At 38.5% G+C, this 20796-nt stretch overlaps 1 protein-coding gene across 2 annotated transcripts in view; it reads left to right on the top strand.

Annotated features, from left to right (window-relative positions):
• PRKCE (protein kinase C epsilon) overlaps positions 1 to 20796 on the top strand; it is a 294866-nt gene that overhangs the window by 148747 nt on the left and 125323 nt on the right. The window contains exon 1 of one of the 2 annotated variants that reach the window (XM_032183854.1): positions 10518 to 10619. The exons of the other annotated variant lie outside the window; for it this stretch is intronic. The gene's annotated coding sequence lies outside the window, so the exon portion shown is untranslated. Of the gene's footprint in view, positions 1 to 10517; positions 10620 to 20796 lie in introns of those variants that run through there. 2 annotated transcript variants of the gene reach the window in all.

Below are 20796 nucleotides of genomic sequence, written 5' to 3'. Positions count from 1 at the left end.
GTGACATAATTTCAGCAGTAATATTAGTTGAAACCAGGCTAAACTGTTTCTGTTCATAGCTTTCTGTCAACCTTCATTTAAAGCTTGTATTTCAAGAGAATGTTAGTAAGTATGCCAGACTATTAAAGAAATTTGAAAACCTGGTTAATAATAAGCAGACCCGGTGCATCAGCTCCATCTTCGTGTCTTCTGGGCAGGGTTTGAAGCTGTTTTGTCTGTGTAGCATCAAGAACACACAGGTGTCTGCACTGGGGCCGGTACTGCAACTAGTGCTCATAGGAAGGGAGGGTGATGATTACACCAGTGTGTGTGCTCAGTGGCTGTTTCCTTGTAGTTAGAGATTATAGTCTGTGAAGCTTTCATCATATGCAATGTCATGAGCAAAAAGGCCAGGTTAAAGTATGCTCAGCCACTGAGAGAAGCATTTGGGATTCTTTATTTTTTCTAGAAGTTTTCTAGAAATTTACATGTGGGTTTATTTACTATTTCAGTAGGCTAAGTCTTTTAGGGAAAAAAAAAAAGAAAAAAAAAAAGCCTTGTCTTGCTTTTTTGCTAACTTCATTAAGCATTATTCACTCTACAATGTTGCCTTTAACCTCCTCCAGTTGTGATCTGCTCATTAATATACAAATAAATAATGTGATTCATCACACAGTCATAAACTAGGTTTTGCAGAAGACTGTTCAATCTTAATGAAATCAGACCCTAGCAGTCTGGCCAAATCCCAGAGTCTAAGGCAAAAGTATCCTGATGGAAAAAGGCTGCAAAGTTTTGGCTCTTTCAATTTTCATGTCTACCTGAAAACGTTAAAAGAATGCTATCGTGCGCTGCTTTATTGTAAAATATTTTTGTGCCATATAGGTTCGCTCTACATGCTTCTATATGCTTAAGACCAGAATAGTGAGAAGGGAAAAACTTCGTAAAAAAAAAAAAAATGGGGAAACCCAAGGCAGACAGGTCTCATTATTTGCTACTACTACTAGAAGAAAAATTTCTCTCTCTGTGATTTGCAAAGTGAGAAGTCCAGTTTACTTGTTGTAATTATGCATCTCTTCTCAGTGTGTGGTCTTAAGCCAAACAGATTTTCCTAGATTTAGTTAAATAGGCCAGATGGTCAGAACATAAATAACTGGAATTAAGCCCAAATATGTGTGGACATTTCTATTTCCAAAAGTCTCCCACTCATAAGGGGAAAAAAAATAATAATTTTTTGAAAACAGGGTAATCTAGATTGAAATTAGATTTGCCTTTCAGTGAGTAGTTTTCAGTTGGTAGCACTGTTTTTAACTTCTGCTTGTTTGTTTGTTTTTAATTTACTTCATTTCTTTTTCTAAAGAGATAAGGATTTAGTCGCATCAGGAACTGGCTGGGATTATTACACTGTTCAACCCATGGTAGTTTAAATACCTTCCCTTAAAATCACTCTTAGGCACTGTTTGGAGTATACAAACTGCTGAATACTTCCAGATTATCCAGGGCTACCCTTATCCAATCCATTCTGAATTTCAAATTCTTCTCATACTTGTCCAAACAACAGTTTGATTCGTCCTTTTTATTAACATGAACTTTGACTTGGAATTTTCTTAACATTCTGATGAAAAAGGTGAAAAAGTGGAATTAAAGTAATAACAAATAATATAATTGTTTGTCTGCTGGTGTTCTTATTTTGTTTATTTCTCTTATGATCTTGCCTCTTTACATGACATTAATTGGTGGCACAATTATAAAACACAGCAGAATTAATGTGCCAGGCATGCAGTCCTTACAGAGAATACGGAAAAGTTTCTTCCCTGAAAAACATTCAGTGTCAGGAGTGTCTTGTTACCATGTGAGTATCTTGACGGTCATGACGTGAGAATTTTTGTATTGCAGATGCTAAATATAATCATGATGCAATAAATATGCAGCTTTTGGTTTAGGATTGTGTAGTTTTGTGGGTGTTCTTTTTTTATTTTCATTTGCAGGACCTTACTAATACTTCCTTTATATTGTTCTAGAGGACTTGGGATGGGGGAAGAAAGACAGAGAGGGAGGAAAAAGATAAGAGGTATTTCTGGCTTGCTGGTACTGTGTGTATGAGTATGTGTGTATATATGTGTGTGTATATATATATACAGCTATATTTATAAACCACCATTATTGCCTGTGACACATCCAAATGTTAGCCCTAGATCTATATCCCATTTTATCACATTTGTACACTAAAGAGATTGGCTGAGTAAATATTTAACCCTGAAAATTCTCCTACGTTTTTCCTCCGGAAGAGGCAAAACTTATTTACTTTTCCAGAAGGATTGAGGAGTTTGTCTGAGCTCTTTGGCCATTAGAACGATGATGGTTTCGTGTTGCCCTTTTTCCAAAAGTGGCCGTCTTCTGTTTCATTCTGTGACACTTTGTAGTACCTTTAAAAGCTGGTGAAAATAAAAGTACTATTTATGTCAAGTTAAGATTCCAAGAGAATATTTACCTCGAGGTTTTTCTGTGAAGTGTCAACGTGTGTGTTTCACATTGAGGACCCAGGGTCTGTTTTGCAAGGCTACAGTCACGAAAGCGCAACATCTGGAGGCTGGCAGCAGGGACTGTGAAACCTCCAGAGCTGATGCTGTACCAGAGTACAGGCCAGGAAGGGAACAAGAAGTAATCTCGCATCAAGATATTTAGGTGACCAAAATTTAGGTACCACTAATATTTTCCAGCACGCTCAACCCAATTATCCAGTCCTCTTAATTGGAAGAAAGGGCAAGGAAAGGATGCTGGTGCCCAGCAGGACGCCCCAGCACAGAGCTGAGCATTGACACTCCTGGCCGGGCGGTTCCAGCATCCTTCAGCACAGGGCGCCACAGAATGGGGAAGCGAAGCCAGGTTTTCCAGTTTCCTGTCTCTGCTGGCTCCTATCTGCCAGAGAAATCACAAGCAAAGGACTCAGCAATTTCCTTTCCCACCCAAGGAAGCAGGAGAAAGCTCTCCCCCCGCTGCTGCATTCCTGGTGACCTGGGGGTATCACTTCTCTTGTTGGCAGGGCCGCACAACACCGAGCAGTAAGGCAGAGCTCAGTCACCTCTTATGGGGTGAGTTGTCTGACAGCGGGATGCGAGGAAACTTTAAAAAGGTGGATCCTTACAGAAAGTCCCCATTGCACTTCTGTTAGTGTTACCTGTTCTGGTTATCAAACAACCCTCCATGAAAGATCACAGCCGTGCAAGCAAACAGTTTGTTACAAACCAGCAATGAAGGCTGGACCAGGCTGTGATTTATCAGTAATTTAAGATTAAGGGCCTATCATAGAGCAGTTCACTTTTTCTTTTTTCTTGGGCTCTGGCAGCCTTGGCCATATAAATGAGTTTAGTGGATTGCATTTATGTGAACTTCTTTTTGGTGCTTTTAATGGAATTACTAATGACAGTGTAATGCCGTAGATACACTGATTAAGCCCAGAGGAGGTATTGATAAACTCAATTGGCAAGCTTGAAAGTGGAATATTGAATGATTTTCATAACAAAAATATGCTTCTAGTGGTTAAGCAAATACTGCAGCAATTTTTAAAAAATGGTTCTGCTCACAGTAATACAAACAGATTTGATGAAAGAAATATACATCTATTTTTTCTTGAGATAAGTGTCTGTTTTTAGGAGAAATGTGCAATGGTTTATGCAGGAGGTTGTTCAAAGAGAGCAGCCCACACATGAAGAACTCGTCTTTTGTATGAGTAATACAATTTAAGATTTCTTCTTTTTCATGACACTGCTTAATTTCTGTACAAAACTTGAAAATAGTACAAGCATCACATAAACATGCGCCTCAGAGCAGACGCTTTCACAGCCACATTCTTTAGAAGCACTTGTCCAAAGTTTTAGTGACTGCATCTGCAGCAACAAGGGTTTACTTGGTACTGTAATTACATGCAGGATCTGGCAGGAGATCTGATGGGTAATTAAACTTTTACATTAACATGTTTTAAAGTAATCTTGCTTTGATCATGGATGTCGGTATTTGGATGTTTTCACAGAGCAGCGAGTGGATCGTTGCCCAGTCCCAGGGCTGCACACACAAGAGGTGTCCCACGCAGGCTCTGAATGCCAGCAGCCGCCACCTCTGCCACCAGCAGCAAGCTCTGCGAGGCTTTTCTTTCCCACTGGTCCTGTCCGATGTGAGCTTTTGGGAGAACGTGATCTCCAAGCCCCTCTCAGCGTTAGCCTAATCTGGCATCACCGCGCTTGCTATTGAGAGCTTAGCGTGCTACATGTTAAATACCCAGTGACAGGGAAGCTTTAAAATAGATGAAGAGCAGTCATTGTAGGCAAGCCTAATGAGCATACACATATATAAGCTCCTGAATACTAGCAAATATTCTTCTCTATGGAGAAACAAGAACAAACAAGCTAAATGCTGTTAAGTGGCAAGCCCTGGTGCCTGCTGGTAGTCTGAAGTCTGCTTTAAAGACCAGTGCCTGGTTGACTGTCTGTCTTGCTGTGTGACGCAGGGGAGTTCCCACTGAGGGTAGCCTTGGGTTTTCCACTAGCAAAAAGAGCACAATATTTACTTCTTCCATTGTGTGTCAATGCTGCACAAGTGCAAATTGCGATCACCAGTAATTCCTGTGCACAGCAGTGCAGAGAGCCCTGCCAGGTGCTGCAGGTGTGGCCCCACCACTGAGTCTGGAGCCTGGTTTCCTTGCCAGGGGAGCGAGGAAAGCTGGTTTAGTAGCTCTTCTGGGAGTCTTCATGAAAACTGCGCCAATAAACTCTCTTGAAACACTGGTATTTAAGGAATACTGGTACAGATTATAAAGAGTTTTGATAGCCAGACCTCTGAGTATGAGCACAATATGGCTCTTAACTGAAGTGGGCCACAGACCTGATTGAGAAACACTGGTGGAGGATGTTGGTTTTCTGTGGGCATGAGCTATGGGGAAGAGAGGAGGAGCAATACTTGTAATGGATATTTGGTTCATGGAAGAAATAATTCATCTCACTGTAGTAGTCCCAACCCGCCTAATGTCTGTGAAAGATTTCTGAATGAGCTTTCAATGAACCGAGATGGTCTGGTAATGGTAGCACAGAGCTCTGTGCGCATCAATCAGGCTTGCAGAGAGACAAGATGTAAAAGATCCAATAATATGTCACTGAGAAGATACTTTTTTTTTTTTTTTTCGAAATGAATTTCAATTCATGTCTTTCACTGGTTAGAAAAAAAAAAAAAGAGGAGTCTGTGCAGACATTTAGACTGTGTTACTTCACAGAACCATTGCATTAGATCAGCGGCCTGTGGATGAATAATTAAAACGTATAATGTAGGCTGCTTTGTATGTGCGTTTGCTGAATGCGGTTGACCTCCATTCTTTGTCATGATACAAAGCGAGATCATAAGCTCTATGTAGTGTATTGACAGTGAGTTGAAAGCTGTTTCGAGGTATTATATGAGCATTTACAAATAAGAGTGCCTTGTCCAAATCACAGACAAGACAAGGAACAGCCGCAAGTGCTGTTACTATTGCTGGAAGCTAGGCAAATTCATGCTGGAAAATCTGTGACTTTTCCAGTATTTCTGTTCTCAGTCTGGACATTTAAAAAAAGAAAAAAATGGCAGAGCACTCAGGCACAAAAACAGTTGGGGTCACCCATCCTCTGTGGCTTTCTGAGCCATAAAAGACAGGTGCCGTAATGGCTAGCATTTCGATTACTCAGGAGATGCCCTCCTCCCTAAAAATAAATAAATAAATAAAAATTAAAAAAAATCCTATCAAAATAATAGCCACTTGTAAGTCACTGTTACGTAAGGGAGCACAGGCACAAGACCTGCTCTGGATGTGCAGTGTCCGTTCTCAAAGCAACTGCACCTCAGAGGTGACAATTTTTGGTTCCTGATGATTCTGCCACTGTGCTTGTGAGTGAGGGCGATGGAGCCAGCCCGGTTCCAGCCTTTCTGCTCCCTCTGGAGTCTTACTTTGTACTCAGCGTTGATGCCCTGGCATAGGCTATGTAATATGTCAAAAAGGGTGAAAATTGCTAAATGAAATGTTTCTTCATTTTAAAACAAAGAAAATTACTGTCCTTCAGTAGCAGTCTGTGATAGCAAATGTGGCAAGTAAACAATGATAATGTTAGATGAGATGTTTGGTGAGGTTTCTGCAGAATATTGTAATAAACTTTTCCATTATTGGTTTCCCCTAACAATTTACAGTCTAATAGCACTCAGAGTACAGTAAACAGAGCAGTTTGGTTTTGCATCGTAAATGTTGCCTGGAATATATTGGAGATACAGCATTGTTTTGAACAAGAGAAGGGGAAGAACAGTAAAGTCGAGCACCCTGACTTATCCAAGTGACTTTACCTTGTGTTCCCTACCAGCTGCCTTCCTACTTTTGGAGGTGCCCCAGCAATAGGAGCCCCATAGCCGATGGATTTAAATAGTATTTAGGTCCTCAGAATCTGGGCCACATTTGGGGCACTTTTCTTCATACCAGAAGTGGTGTGAAAAAAGAGAAGCAAAGCTGGGAGTGAAGGAAGGGACAGAAAGAGCAGTGGCTCAGAAGAGGGGAATTTGGACACAAATGCTAGCCGAGGCAGAAGCCCCTTGTGCAGAACAAGCTGGTAGAGCACAGTGGTTTTATCTAAGCTTTCAGTGCTGGCACTCTCTCATCTCTTTTTGGCCGGTGTCTTGGGATAGACGTGTGGAATGTGATGCGGCAGGGGCAGTGGGAAATTTAAAAGGGGATAGAAGATGGAAAACAGAAGGAGCTGGCCCAAACGACCAAGCTGTGCTAATTCCCTAGTACAGGATACAGAAGTTGTTTCTGACATTTGCGTGAGGAAGCTTGAGGTCCTGAATGGCAGTTAACAGTGCAGTCTACTCTATGGGTATAAATCCTCCTCCAACCTGCAGAATTTTTTGAGCTTTTTTTAAGCAGGCGTTTATTGTTCACACTGCGAGGCAAGCCCAGCTCTCCTTTTGTCTTGAGCTGTTTGACTCTGCTGAAATAAAAAAAGGATTTCTGGGAACTGCTGTTCTGCATAATTTTTTTCCGAATTTGTGCCAAGGTTTGGATCTATCCCTAAGATTCAGAATGCAGTGAGGAGATAAGTTGGAGCGAAGTTATTTTCTATGACAGTCAGTCCTTTGTTAAAATGATCTAAAGTTTGCAGAACAGATTCTCTTAATTTTGTCACTGAGTTTGAGAAATTATCTGCAGCATGAAGACCACAGCTGCAGCTTTCGGGAATGCTGAACTAATGCTTTTAGGAGCATCATCACAAGCAGATTGGGACAGTTCTCCTATACTGCTATGAAACAGCAGCTTAACAGCCAGGTTGCTGATGCCAGGAAGAGGCTGCTCCATAAGGCTGACTATTCTTTTCTTGTTGAAGACTCATCCTCTCTTATTTGTATAGGTAAGTTTAAAATCTGTACTCTAACGCAAGTCCAAGTTTATATCTCACCAGATATAAACCTTGTGGTCACATACAGCCAGGGTCCTGCTTTTGTTCAGGATTTAGGTTGCTTCAGCTGTCCCTGGATGCCTAGAGGGCAACATCAGGTTTTCCCCGCTTCAGAACTGAGTGCTGACAGATTGTGCTTCATAAAGTTTAGCTCAAATCTTCTCAGAACCATGAGCAAAAATATTTTGCCAGCCCAAGGGTGACAAGCCAGGCTTTTCCTGCTGTCGAAAGGGTGAATGAAAGCGAAAATAGATGGAGCTCATCTGAAAAAGCAGCATTCCTGCTCTCTGCAGGATAGGAAAAGCAAAGCTTTTTAGCAAGAGCCACCCTAATCATTAGCTCAGACATCACCACCTTTTATTCTTTGGTAGCAGTCTTGCTTTTCCAGGGCTCTGCTGGAGGAAAAAAAAGAACAGTGGGGCATCAGAGCGACAGATGTTAAATCAGCTGGTGATAGGCCATTATGAAAGAGGCTACGCAAATGTAAGGGTGTTTCGTTGTTCAGAAGTATGTACCTGTAATTGTATCTCCAAATAATCCACTGATATTACTCTCCTTGATGTCGGACCTAGGAAGCCCTTCCTTTTTGTAAGGGTATTTGTAGAGCTTAGGGATATGGTTTAGTGGAGGGCTGTTAGCGTTAGGTTGGAGGTTGGACTCGATGACCTTGAGGTCTCTTCCAACCTAGAAAATTCTGTGATTCTGTGATTCTGTGGTATATTGGCAACGTCTTTTGGAGAGACTTCAGTATACAGCCTCATATTTCCTGTTTGAAGGCATTAAAAAAATATAGCATACAGTCTAATATTGAATTGTTCTGGGAAGCTAAAATGAGCCTGTGTTTAAACATGCATTGTAATCCAGCAGAAGGGAATTCTCCTTCAACAAACTTGAGCCAATTTTTGGTGTGTTGGTGCCCTGAGTTAACTGTCACAGAGCTGGAGGTGATGCTCAGGAAGGCTGGTGAGGGGAGGGATAGGGTCACTTCTTCTGTTGGCAGTGGCAATTTAGGACAGTGAAAAGTGACTTTGTAGCAAGAACCTTGGTGATTTATTTTTCTTGTAATTTGAATAGGAAATAGCTCTCTGTTACCAGTATTAGCGTTACTTGGATTGCTGCTGTTCAGCAGCCAGCTTTTGAGCCATGTGATTTCACGGAATTTGGATCTTAGAAGAGAGAAGAGAGGAAAAGAAAAGACTCTCGTCTCTCATCTCAACTTGTTCAGTAAGAGAATACACCTGAGAATCTAGAAGCTTTTTGAAGTACCTTTTTAAAATGTATGTTTTATATTTTCTTCTACTCATATACTTTATGCTTTGCTATTAGTTTTGATATTTCCAAGGGATATATAAGCATTAGTAAAATAATTCACGACTTTCAAATGATGTACTATTGTTATTCTAGTACTGTGGCTAGAGAAACCTGCGACCTCATGAATTATTCAAATGCATGTCATAAGGCTGTAAGTGAGAAGCAGAGAGCGCTTACACAGATGAGTACTGTGAGCTGTGACTGATGTTTGAGGTTGGTCCTGCTCTGAATGGGCTCACAGCCAGATGACCTTGTAAGGTCTTTCCCAGCCTGAATTATTCTATGAATGCATGTGCATGGACATGGCGTGATGCCCCCTCGCTCCTGGATGCAGCATAGCAAAGAGCAGTGCATGAGTTAACAAACCTTCTCGGAGCAACGAGCTGAAGAGAAGCGGCAGTGTTATCGTTCTTTGTATAACCTAGTAAGGGAAAAACCTTGAGGGTTTCTAACTGAAATTTATCTTGTAAATCCAAGATATTTCTTTTTAAATAAATGTATGCCAATTCAAACTTTTGTCCTTATAAGTGGGACCAATCAAACAAAATAATCACAGGCAGTGGGAACTCACTAATTAACATGTTCCACCATGGCTGTGCCGAGCAGAGCTGAAAACCTGTTTAATATCAATGTCTTTGTTTTTCTTTTATTTTATTCATGGTAATTTATGTTTTAGCTGTTATGTATTTCTTTTACCATATTTTATTTCCTTTGAAAGAAAATTCCCAGGAGAAAAGGGTTAACATTGTTTAATGGTGTGTACTGGGACCTAGCTCAAGTGCTATTAGCTAATAGGAATATTTTGTCAGTCAGACATTGAAGATGCAAATTCCTCTCAAAGTATTTACTGTTGATTCCCAGTGTCTTTTTTTTTTTTTTTTTTTTTTTTTTTTTTTTTTTTTTGAGTATTGTATCATGGTTGTGATTTGAGGAAGGAAAAAAGAAAATTATATTGCCAAAATAATTTTCAGTGACTTTCTTGTGTTTTTATGCTTATTTTTTTCACTGAAAATGCTTATTTTTATTATTTTTGCTTATTTATATGCTTATTTTTACTTAAATCAGTAACCTAGTGTGGATTTTCCAGGAGCTGAAATACGTTATTTTTTGTAAAAGCATTTGATGGTATGTTGCATGGTGTTTTGTTTTGTTTTGTTTTTTTTTTATTCTGTTTTTAATACGCTCATAGTTTAATGTCCTACATTATTATGAGCTGTGCCATGGTAGACACATTGAAATATACAGGAGAGAAAGCCTGAAGACAACTTGAGATGGCATCAGTGCTGCTGGTTGTTGCAATTCCCCAAAGGCTTTCCAACCCATGCCGTGCCCGCCTCAGCACGTTGTTCAGTGCAAGAGGACGGGGCCTGTGAGGCTGAGCGTCCACACTGTGCCTGCTCTGAGGCTTTCCTCCCATCCAGCTCTCATCCGGTGCTGAGCCCAAGATCCCCAGCAGCAGTGGGACCCCATTAAAAGTTGCCAGAGTTCATCTCCTGGCTTGGTTTTATTGAAGATAAAAAGGCCCGGTTCGTGCTCTGTGAGAGCACTCTGCAGTGCGGAACAAGGCCTGCTACATGGGCCTGAGGCATGCTTCAGAGAGGCACGCATAACCGGAGACAAAATGTGGTGTAAATGCCTCCGTGTTCACTGCAAAAGTGCACTCTTATGCTATCCTTTTTTCCTTTTTTCATTGAAGCTTATCACCTTGCTCCAGGTTTGTCTGGTATCTATGAACATGACAAGAAATCATCGACAGCAGTCATTATGGGATCTACATCTGCTGTCGTTCGTTCTTCTATTTCGCTGCAATCCAGCTGAGGGCATTTTCAGTTTTGCTAGTAAATGCTGAGAAGAGAAATCAGCTGTTGAGAGGTAAAAGCAGCATGTGTAATTATTTGAAGTTATAAATAGTGGCAACTATATTCAATGGGCTGTTTAAGAACTTTGCGAGCCCTCTTTATGTGTCTTCTTGCTTTTGGCTGCTAAGCAGAGCAATTTGTTTTAATTCATAAAAAATAATAATACAGTACGTTTTACAGCAGGCATTCTCTAGAGCTTTGCTTCAGTATGCTTTCTGCCTGGCTTCACTTGAGCTCAGTGAGCTGGCAAAGCTTTCAGGCTCGTTCAGAAATCAACCTTCTGGGTTAGCAGGTTAATTGTCCCAGAGCTTGCGTGTGAGCAGTGGCAAGGAGCCGGTTCCTTTCGTGCTGCAGCTGCAGGTGTCAGTCGGGTGGTGGGCATCACACTGCCACACACTAGAGCAGCCATGCGGGGTCTGCTCTGGCAGATTGGCGCTGTGCCAGGGCCGGGTTCAGCCGCTGCTCTGCTTGCTGGCGGCTGTCAGAAGCCCCCAGCTCCTCCTGGCTTCCACCTGATCAGCAACATTCGGTCCTCTGAGGGTCTTGCTCTGGTGCAAAACAGAGGAGAGAAAATGAAATTAGGTGGCTGTCGGGAGCGCCCATTAATACATCAAACTAGCAACCTGTTTTGAGAGTCACAAAAGGCCTCCCTGGAATTTATGGATGGGGATAGAAAATTTTCATTAAGCGCTGCTACTTACTCCGTGTGTTCAGATGGGAGCCCTTTCATATTTTTAAACTGAATGTGGGATTATAAAGATATTTTCTGAAACTTTGTTAGCAACTAGATATAAATTAATCCAACTTTATTGCAAACTCAAGTTAACAACTGCAAAAACATTCAGTCTATAAGTATGAGTAAATATATGCCTTTATCAGCCCTATAGTTTGAGTTGCAATGAACCAGTGCATTTTTCATCAGCATTATTAACCACAAACCATATACTGTGCAGCACAAACCCATCATGTTGCATGTTTTCCTGAGAGCAGTGCAGTTTCTGAGCAAGACATTGATTCTTCTGCCACCAAGTGGTTATCTTGTTCAGAATCTGAAACCATTTTAAGACAGATGTACTGCTGTGGTTTTTGTGTAAAAAAAAAAAAAAAAAAAAAAAAAAAAAAAAAAAAAAAAAAAGCTATAGATTATCGCAATTGTTTTATTCTACATGGTCACACTTTGTTAATTTATGTTGTTGTATTTATAAAGATTAAACCTCAAGAGACATGTTTAGAAGAAAAAAAATTAAATCAGTAAAATTGTGTCTCCTCAACTGCTCGGATTTACTGTAAATTGCATATTCTAGGGTTAGTTTTTTTTTTTTTTTCCTGTTGAAAAGAAGTAATAAATCTCTTCGGTGCTTTAGAACAGGATTAGTCTCTAAATTTTGAAATAAAATATTAAAGCAGAGTTTACAAAACCACCATTGAGCAATAGTGGTTAAACCTTTTTTTCTGTATTCTTGCCCATTCACTATAATGTATTGGGAAGTTAGGCTTTGCTTAAAAAATCAATAAAGGTCTGCTCCCTTTGTAACAATTTCCATTTCAGTGGGACAGGGGCTGCACAAACATGTTTGCAGATGGATTCCTTAAGTCTTTTTACTTCCAATTTCTTCTTTTTTTTTTTTTTTTTTTTTTAATCTATTCACAGAATTCAAAATTGGACCTTAGCTATCAATACCAAGAAAAGTAACAAAGGACAGACTTCACAGGCTTTGAAAAAGGGTATCTGGCATGTCAGACCTATTGCTTTTCTTTCCTTCTTTCTGTGCTATTTTCATGCAGCTCCTTCAGATTTCTTGTCAAAATAACCAGCTGCCATAAACCCCATGATTATTACGTAAGCTGTGCTGCTACTGAAATACTCATTAATATGGCAAGGTACATGTCATTTCACACCATGCATTGTCTGAAATTATAATTTTTGTTCTGAATAAGCTTTTTGCTTTTACTCCTCTGTAATAAAAGATATTTTTAGTGGAAGGGATGAAACTAAGTTTGAATGTTGAAGTATGGTGTGTATGTGTGCAGGCAGATTTGAAAGGTGTAATTAAATTGCTTAGCTCTTTTTTATTAACTCTACTGAGCGTTAACTCTGAATCTCAGTCATCTGCCTTATACTGTTAATTTAGTTAGAATATGTTCAGTAGTAAAACCTCATTCTTTTAATTGATTTTGCAGATTTGGATATCTTCAGTAAGTCAATCTCTACAGACAAGCAGGCTTAGCATTTGATTCTCAGCGCTCACTCCTTTGCGCTTGGAAGGCAAAGGTCCTATATTCATCTGTTAATCAACAGATGCTCTGTCTTGTGGTGTTTTTTGGGTCATCTTATGATAGAACCACACACCTCCCAGGAGGTTTTCTTGGATGCATTTAAGTATTTTTTATTTATTTATTTATTTTGTGCTGATGGACTTTGTAAGGCTGTGTTGAAAAGGCTTTGAAATTATACTGTAAAATAGAATGAAAGATGTTTCGCTAAAGAAATAATGGTTTTTGCAAAGTGCTAGCACTTTTAGTGTGCACTGGAAGCAAATTCCATACTGCTGAGTATTGCTTGGGCAGATAAGGAAAGGCACCACAGCCAAAACGATTCAGCAAAGTTTGTAAATGCCAAAGAACCTTGATTTAAAGAGCTAAAAATACAATCCTTTTACATTTTCTTTAAACTAGGTCATAGAGCTGTTCAGGAGCAAGTCTTTAAACAATTTTTAAATGAGTTCTACTAAACAAAAAAGAGACTGCAGTCACCTGAAACAAAAAAAAAAAATGCTCATTAACAGTTGTGAGTTTGAGCTTTTTCAGTATGGTGATATAATTTTTCTTTCTGGAGTTCCTAATTTGGAAGCAAACTCCATGTTCAGTTCACTCTGCAAAGGAAACCAATTAAAGCAAATGACAGCACAACCCTGCAATTATTAACAGCTTATATTGTCATATGTAAATGTGACCATGTTTATCAAACTAAGCTTCTGTTAATTTAAAATTTATTAAATTTTTAAAAATAATTATTCCCTGTCTAATTTTTGCCAGGTAGTCTATCCTTGAAAGTTATAATGTTCTTTGAAGGCAGTTGAGCATCTCTTTTATTACGAGGTGGAAAAGCCATGTATAACTGAGTTTACATGAGTGACTGAGGATAAAGTTTTTGTATTACTTAAAACAAGTAGTATAAGTTTAAAAAAAAAAAAAAAAAAAACAACATATTGTATAACTTATGGATTTGATACAATATGCTATGGTGGCTGCTTACTCTCATAATGCAGAGCCATGAAATTTCTAATTATATATTTTACCGTAGCTACTGTGTGATGTTTTGTAACTCATAGGGTATATGTGGGGTATACACTCATAACTGAAAGGTTTGTAGAGCTTGGAGCCTGGAAGACAGATGGAGGATGTGATGTTTGAATAACTTTGTTCAAAGATTGGTTTGTCTTGATTTTGAATCCTCTTATTTTCAAATGCCCAGGATTTTTAGACCTCCTGTAGTCGCCCTACTTGAATAATTGACTTGCTTTTTCAACTTCTATTAAGTAGTAGCGTACTGTTTCAGTTTTTCGAGAGACTAAGTTTCCCAGGAATTCCCCTTTCTTAGAAGTTCTTTACTGAAAATTTCAAAACATTACTTCCAATTCTTAGTAATTTAGCAACAATTGGAAGCAGAGTATGAGTTAGTGGAAAGTCACTGAACTGAAGTAGTCTTGAGAAACCGCAAGCACTAAGAGAAAAAGATTTTCTGCAATAGGAAAGACAAAAAAAAACTTCTATGTTTTGCTGCCTTTTGGTGACAGCTCTGCACAAGAGGCCCAAATGTTATGCCAGTGTTTGACAGAATATAGAACGGGTGATAATGAAAAGGGTACTGCACTTGCAGAATAGAATTTACATTAGTAAAGTTTGCAACAGAGAACTTCTATGCTGTTAAATTTGCTTTCTATGATCCTTCAGATTTCATAGATAAGATGTGATTATAAATTTCACGGAAAGGAGGTCACAGGAGAATTGTGTATATCTATTCTTACATCACATTTGACTGTACATGCTGTATGTTCCCATAAAAACATGCCATATAGCAGGTACATTAAAAATATTTATCCTCTTTCTTTTCTAAAATTGTTCTTCTGGGCATAATATGTCCACATCCCTGTGCTGAAGACTCCATGTAGGAACATAAGTACAGTCTAGTCTGGAGAAGTCTCCATACTCTGTGCTGGTTTGAAGCTTGTTTTCTGCAGAACTTTAGTCCAGCTTAAGCTACAGGGTCCTCCAGAGTTTGTTTTACAACTACATGTGCAGAAATGCTACGACTTCACCAGAGGTCTAATGTTACTGCAGCAAATGGGTTTTAAATAGTTCAGGCACCAGGCTTAAAAGTACTCGTGTGCACTGATCTTCCCTGAAGACTAGTGAATGAATCATGATCTGTTAGAAAGATGTGATAACCAAAAATAAAACAGAAAATCCTGAACTCCTGTCTCTCGTGAAAAATATTTCCTTTCACAATAAATCATACATACTAAATTTAAAAAGTTGATTGATCTACCTGCCTGCCCACCCACTTCATTGTAAATTATATATAAAAAAATCTTGCCAGCTTTTATATACACAAATAACACAAGCTATTTTCTTAGCCCTAGATAAGAAAACAAATGGGATGGGGACAGACATGGCCAAGGCAGTGTTAGTGAAATTGTCATGCATATAAATACATTTTATTTACTTTAATGACCTCTTTGTACATTTTATTTAGACTTCAGAATAAGGCAGTCATGCTGACATGGAAAGAAAGCAGGTATCTAGGTTGTAGTGGTCACCCTCAAGTTAAGCAATGTCAAAAATTTGGGGTATCCGTCCTAACTTTAAGCAGCAGTAAGTTTTCTTTAGTCTCCTGCATTAACTCATTCCATTGTGTTAAGCACTTTAATTATTATGTAATATCACCTGCTGCTTTTACTGCTCTCACTCTAGTTTCTGCTTTTTTATTTGTACTTTTCTAAAAAACCTTTTTAGAATAATAGAATATTCCAAAAGTTTGAGCTGTCACAGTTGCTGTGACTAGTGCATAGATGATGTACAAAAAATCCTTGTATGATGTCATATAGTAGATAAAAACAGCCATGTCAGCTCCAGCTATTGTTCCTCTGAGATCCAGGGGGTGGAGGGAGCGGGAGAATTGGTGTTTGACAGCATTAGAAGAAAAAATTGAGCACAAGAGAAATGACATTCTTAAAGAGTTCAGATTAAAGTAATAGCAATGTTTTTAAAAAGTGAGCAAATTTAGCCTAGTTTAATATAACCTGTTATTTCATATTGCATATGAGGAAAATTTCTATTTTAATTCCTTTAAGAAGACTCACACTTACTGAGAGATTTTTCCTTTCATTTTGTTATGAAGAAACTACAAATCACCTTAAAAACTTATTCCAAAGATCTGTTACTTTGAGAATCTTTATTTTCTATATGTGCAGAGATTCTTTGTGTGAGCTTACACCATTATAATTCAAAACTCTTGGCAATTCATCAGAGCTAATCCCTCATCGGGACCATTTCATTTAGTACATGCCCAATTTCTGAGTGGAAAACAGTTATTTTAGATGTGATAACTCAGCACTTTGAGGAGTAGGCTCAAGTAGTTCATACCGTGGGACAGTGCTACCATGTCATGTGTAAAAGGGTAGCTTTTCAGCAGTATTTCTGTAGATGTTAGTAGGTATGCATGTTGCACGTACATCCAGACAGGTGATGCGCTGGAGTGGCAGCATGAAGTTACACATCTGTGGGGGTGGAAGGAAGGAAAAGCTGTGGTTCAGAACAGAGCTATGGTTTTCCGCTGGTCTGAAGCCAAGTGCTTCTCCTGATTGTCCCAGTAGTTGCAACAGTTGTGAATGCCCAGGTTAGTTCTGGTGGTTCCATGTTCCAGAAGGCGTGATTCACTGTACCTCTGGCACAGTGGTAGAGCTGGTGGACAGCAATGGCTTGCTTATCTCTCTGTACTCCACAGGACAAATGTCAAACTAGGATCTTGCTACTTCTACCTTGTGATGCAGCTTTCTACACCTTTCTATACCAACTATAATCCATCTTGGTCAAACCCACACCTCTAGCATATTCATCATAACATTTAAAACAACCTCCCTTAAACTAAGGTTTATTTTTGTCCTTAGTTTCTAGGAATAATCCTGTTTTCCTTGTGTCTTGCAAAGGCGATTACAATGCAGAGGGAGGATCATATCCAAATGATTTTGTTTCTTTCTTTCTAAGGGACAAGTGTGCTTTGTGTCGCCTGCTGGAATAGATACTGCAACAATTAATTTAAATAAGTTTAGATGCTGCTAATAATAGTGCTAATGCTTGCTCAGAGGAACGCTTTCTTCCCCCTAATGATCTGTGTGGGCTGGCTGAAAATCACTTAGCTGCCTCTAATTTTCTTGGCCCATTTCTATGACTTTTTTCCCATCATGAAACAGGCTGTGTTGTGTGCACAAAGATAACGTCCTTTTGTGTAGGAGAATGGGCAAACTGATTCTTGGATGTAGGCATGGTGGCCTAAGTTCCTGAGTATGGGCAGCTATTCTGAATACCTCCAGGTCGGGATACAGGGTTTAAGACTCTTTTAAAGTAGTTGCGTTCAGCCAGCTTCACTGTATTGTATAAACCCCAAACTTTCTGATGTATGTTTGTTGTGGTGTCCCAAAAACGAAGGTGCACAAAATTGCTATTCACAGAACATTAGTTTGGATTCACTGCTTCATTTTGGGTGTTCAGGAGTGTTCCAAGTACACTGAAAAGAAAGGTTTTTGTTACTGTAAGATGTGTAACAACTCCAGGACAAATAGTGAAGTCGCTTTTACTTCAAGTGTGTTTTGGTGTACCAGAATTCAGAAATGCTCTGTTTCTTTTCCTTTGCCTTTCTTTTACACTTCTTAAAAATAATCTCTAGATTATTTTTTTCTTTGTTATTAAAATCTTTTGGCTACTTTTTTTTTTTTTTTTTTTTTTTTTTTTTTTTTCAGGTTATGGAATAAAGAAAAAGGCAGACCATGAGAAAGGCTTTACTTAGTTGGAATTACCTTGAAAACTGTTTTTTATGCTTTATGTCTATTTCTATAAATGCATTACATGTTTTTATTTGACTACTGGTATGTTCATGGAAAAGGTAATTAAAGAAAATTTTAGAGTGTGGAAGTACATATTTGATACACATATTTCCATGTGTAAATACATATTTGATTTTGATTGATATTTATTATAGGAAAAGGTTTCATGGAAGACATTAGCTCTTATCTTATGTAATTTCTGATGGTAAAATATTCTGGGTGATAATCTTTTTAGGGAGATATTTGTCTCCTTATTAAGGAGGAACTTATTTTTTTTTCTATATTGGAATGATTGTAAAAAAATAATTCATGAACGCTGTGATGTGTCATAGATAGTCAAGTCAGGGGCTCCAGCTATAGAGCTGTCAAAATCATTTAAAAAGGGGGGGGGGGGGGGGGGGGGGGGGGGGGGGGAAGAAGGGAATCTTCTCTCTAGAAGCCTTTTTTCTAAAGACAACTGCTCTTAAGAGGAATTTTTCGTGGAACTTCTGACACCTTCTTAGGTAATTCACACTTAGAGAAAGTACGTGGGAAATCAAAATCTCTTAGAAACCAACTTGGAAATACTGCCATATGTCTTAGTTTTCTTGAGATTCTTCACGTTTAAAAAAAGGAAGGGAGGAAAAAAAAAAAAAAGCAATCCAACCTCCAGCTTTCAACTGCCACATCCTTCAAGCAGACAGTTTTGGGATCTGTTAAATCAAATCTCCATGCACCACACTTCCCAACTTGTGAATTGATAGGTGATACAGCTTCCTGGGGTGGTATTCAAGTTTACCATGGGAACAGCTAAATCAGTGACAGCAGCAATAAGGAGGCATGGAATATATATATATATATATATATATATATATATATATAAAACTTCCAGCCAGCTGACTTTCACATCCTTATTCAGCAACCTGATAAGGCTAAGTTAAAATGAATTATGGAGTGTCTGAATATGAGCAGGCGAGCTTGGGAAACCAGAGAGGACAGAAAGGGTTTGAGATTGTAGACTGTGACTTTGAATTTCTTAAGGGAAGCTGTTTTAAAGTGTCTGCTATCTCTTGATGTGTTGATAAACAAAACAATAAATTGAACAACATTTTAGAGGTTAGTATTTTATAATTGCTAACACATTCTGTATCCTTACAGTTCGGACTTGCACCATGCACAAGTTTTCAGATGAGATTGTGCTGTCGGTGGCATCAGAACTTCTTTGTCTTCTTAGGATAGCTGAAGGCAGTGCTGCTGATGTAGGAGGCAAGTTCAATGCTGAATGGAAAACAGAGCACTGGAAGAATAAGAGAAACATTCAATCAGCAGTAATTCCAAGAATTGCTTTGTCTCCATTTTCATTGTCTGATTTAGTTTCTGGACTAAATAGGGATAAAGCTGCTAGGATCATGAAGTAGCATTTGATTTGATTTTTTTGCTGAAGAAAAAAGCAAAAGATTTCAGTATTTTTTCCTGTGTTCCATTTTCCCTTTCAGTTACGGCATACAGATGCACTGCCCAGAGTTTAACAAATATTTTTCTTGGAAGATGTACAGTTTCAAGTAATGTTCAGAGTAGATTTTCTCCCCCACACATTGATTAATTCTTGTATAGAGTCTTCACGTATGTTTCAAAAGTCAACCTTCAGTGAGCATTGTAGGGATTGTTAGTACTGAACTGCCTTTGGTTCTAGAAAGTAACATGATTTGTTAAAGTAGAAAAATTGGTTTAGAGTAATGTAATGCAATACAAAATGTAACTGTCTTAACTTGTTAAGCTGTTTTTCTGTATCTGTTCTTGTCTGCTTACACATTGTTTGAATTAGTGTTAATTATCACATACCTGAAGAAAACAACAGCAGGTGTAACCCATTGTATAATTTTTTGAGTTGTTACAATAAACTTGATTAGCTCACTATCTTTGGGAAAACCTTAGTGAATCTAACATGTTTTCTTTAGGCGTGAGAATATTCATTCTCTTAGAGCTGTGCAAGACAGGTAGATAGAACCCCGTGGAAAAAAATAGATCTTAAATGGTTTTCTTTAGCTAATTCTTTATACATTTATATCTGCTGGTTCATATGTATGACTCTTCCATAACAGGCTGAGTTAACTTTCCTTTATAGCAGATGAATAGACAGAAAATTAGTTTGCTGATTGACAAGAATCCTCAACTTAGACTGGTCTTGGAGTCTGAGCCACTGATTGATGTGGGCCGTGCTTCTCGCAGTTTCTCCCACAATGAGCAAAAAAAAAAATATTCTCTGATGTGATCTCTTTCATCAGAGCTGGGTTTGCTTTTATTCCTTCCTCCCTTTTCTTTCATGTCCTATTTTTCTGAGTTCCTTTCTCCAAAGTGAAAGGAATAAAACTTTCTCTAATTCCATTTTGGATATCTTTTTTTTTTTTTTCTTTCTCAATTCCCACAGTAAGGTACCTCATCAGCCAACATCCCACCCTTCCCACTTGCCAGCTGCTTCCATCAGTAAGTTCTTAAGAATTCTTGAATATTACATCAATTTTACAGAACTATTGAAAACAACATTTATCTTGATTAACACATCTGTTGCCTCTTTAAAGGCATTTGCCAATTCTTTTCCTCTGTGAGTGTAATTTTTATTAGTGATATAATCTGCCACAGGTCAGGAAAAAATGGCTCAGGCCCTGTTAGATTACTTCAAGCAGCTGATATTTAAAATCTTTTCTGAAATTCTGGCTCAGCGGGAAATTAAGTATTCAGTTAAGCATCTTCTTCATAAGATAGAAGCACTTTTCATTTTATTTGAAAGCTTGGATCATGTGCTCACTGAAGCACTAAAAAATATAAAAGACACTGTTATGCCTTTGTTTCCAAAGGTTGGACTAAATAAATATGTGAACACTAAAGGTAGAAACTTAGGAATATCAAGTAAATAGCAGAAGTTAGGAACGAATAAGGTTTTATAACCCGTTTCAAACAGTTTTCTACCACTGTGTCTGTCATGAGGTAAGACACAGTTTGACCAGACCCATAGTTATTTGAAATAATGTATCCAGTGCAGAGAGAAAATCAAGATTTTTCCATGAAAAAGCATGGGGGGTGTCCCACAATAGGGCTCTTTTTTTTTTT

This window comes from Aythya fuligula, chromosome 3 (genome assembly GCF_009819795.1).
Source record: "Aythya fuligula isolate bAytFul2 chromosome 3, bAytFul2.pri, whole genome shotgun sequence".
NCBI classification, from domain to species: Eukaryota; Metazoa; Chordata; class Aves; order Anseriformes; family Anatidae; genus Aythya; species Aythya fuligula.
The sequence above is the reverse complement of the archived record's forward strand: the minus strand, read 5'-3'. Positions and strand labels throughout refer to the sequence as shown.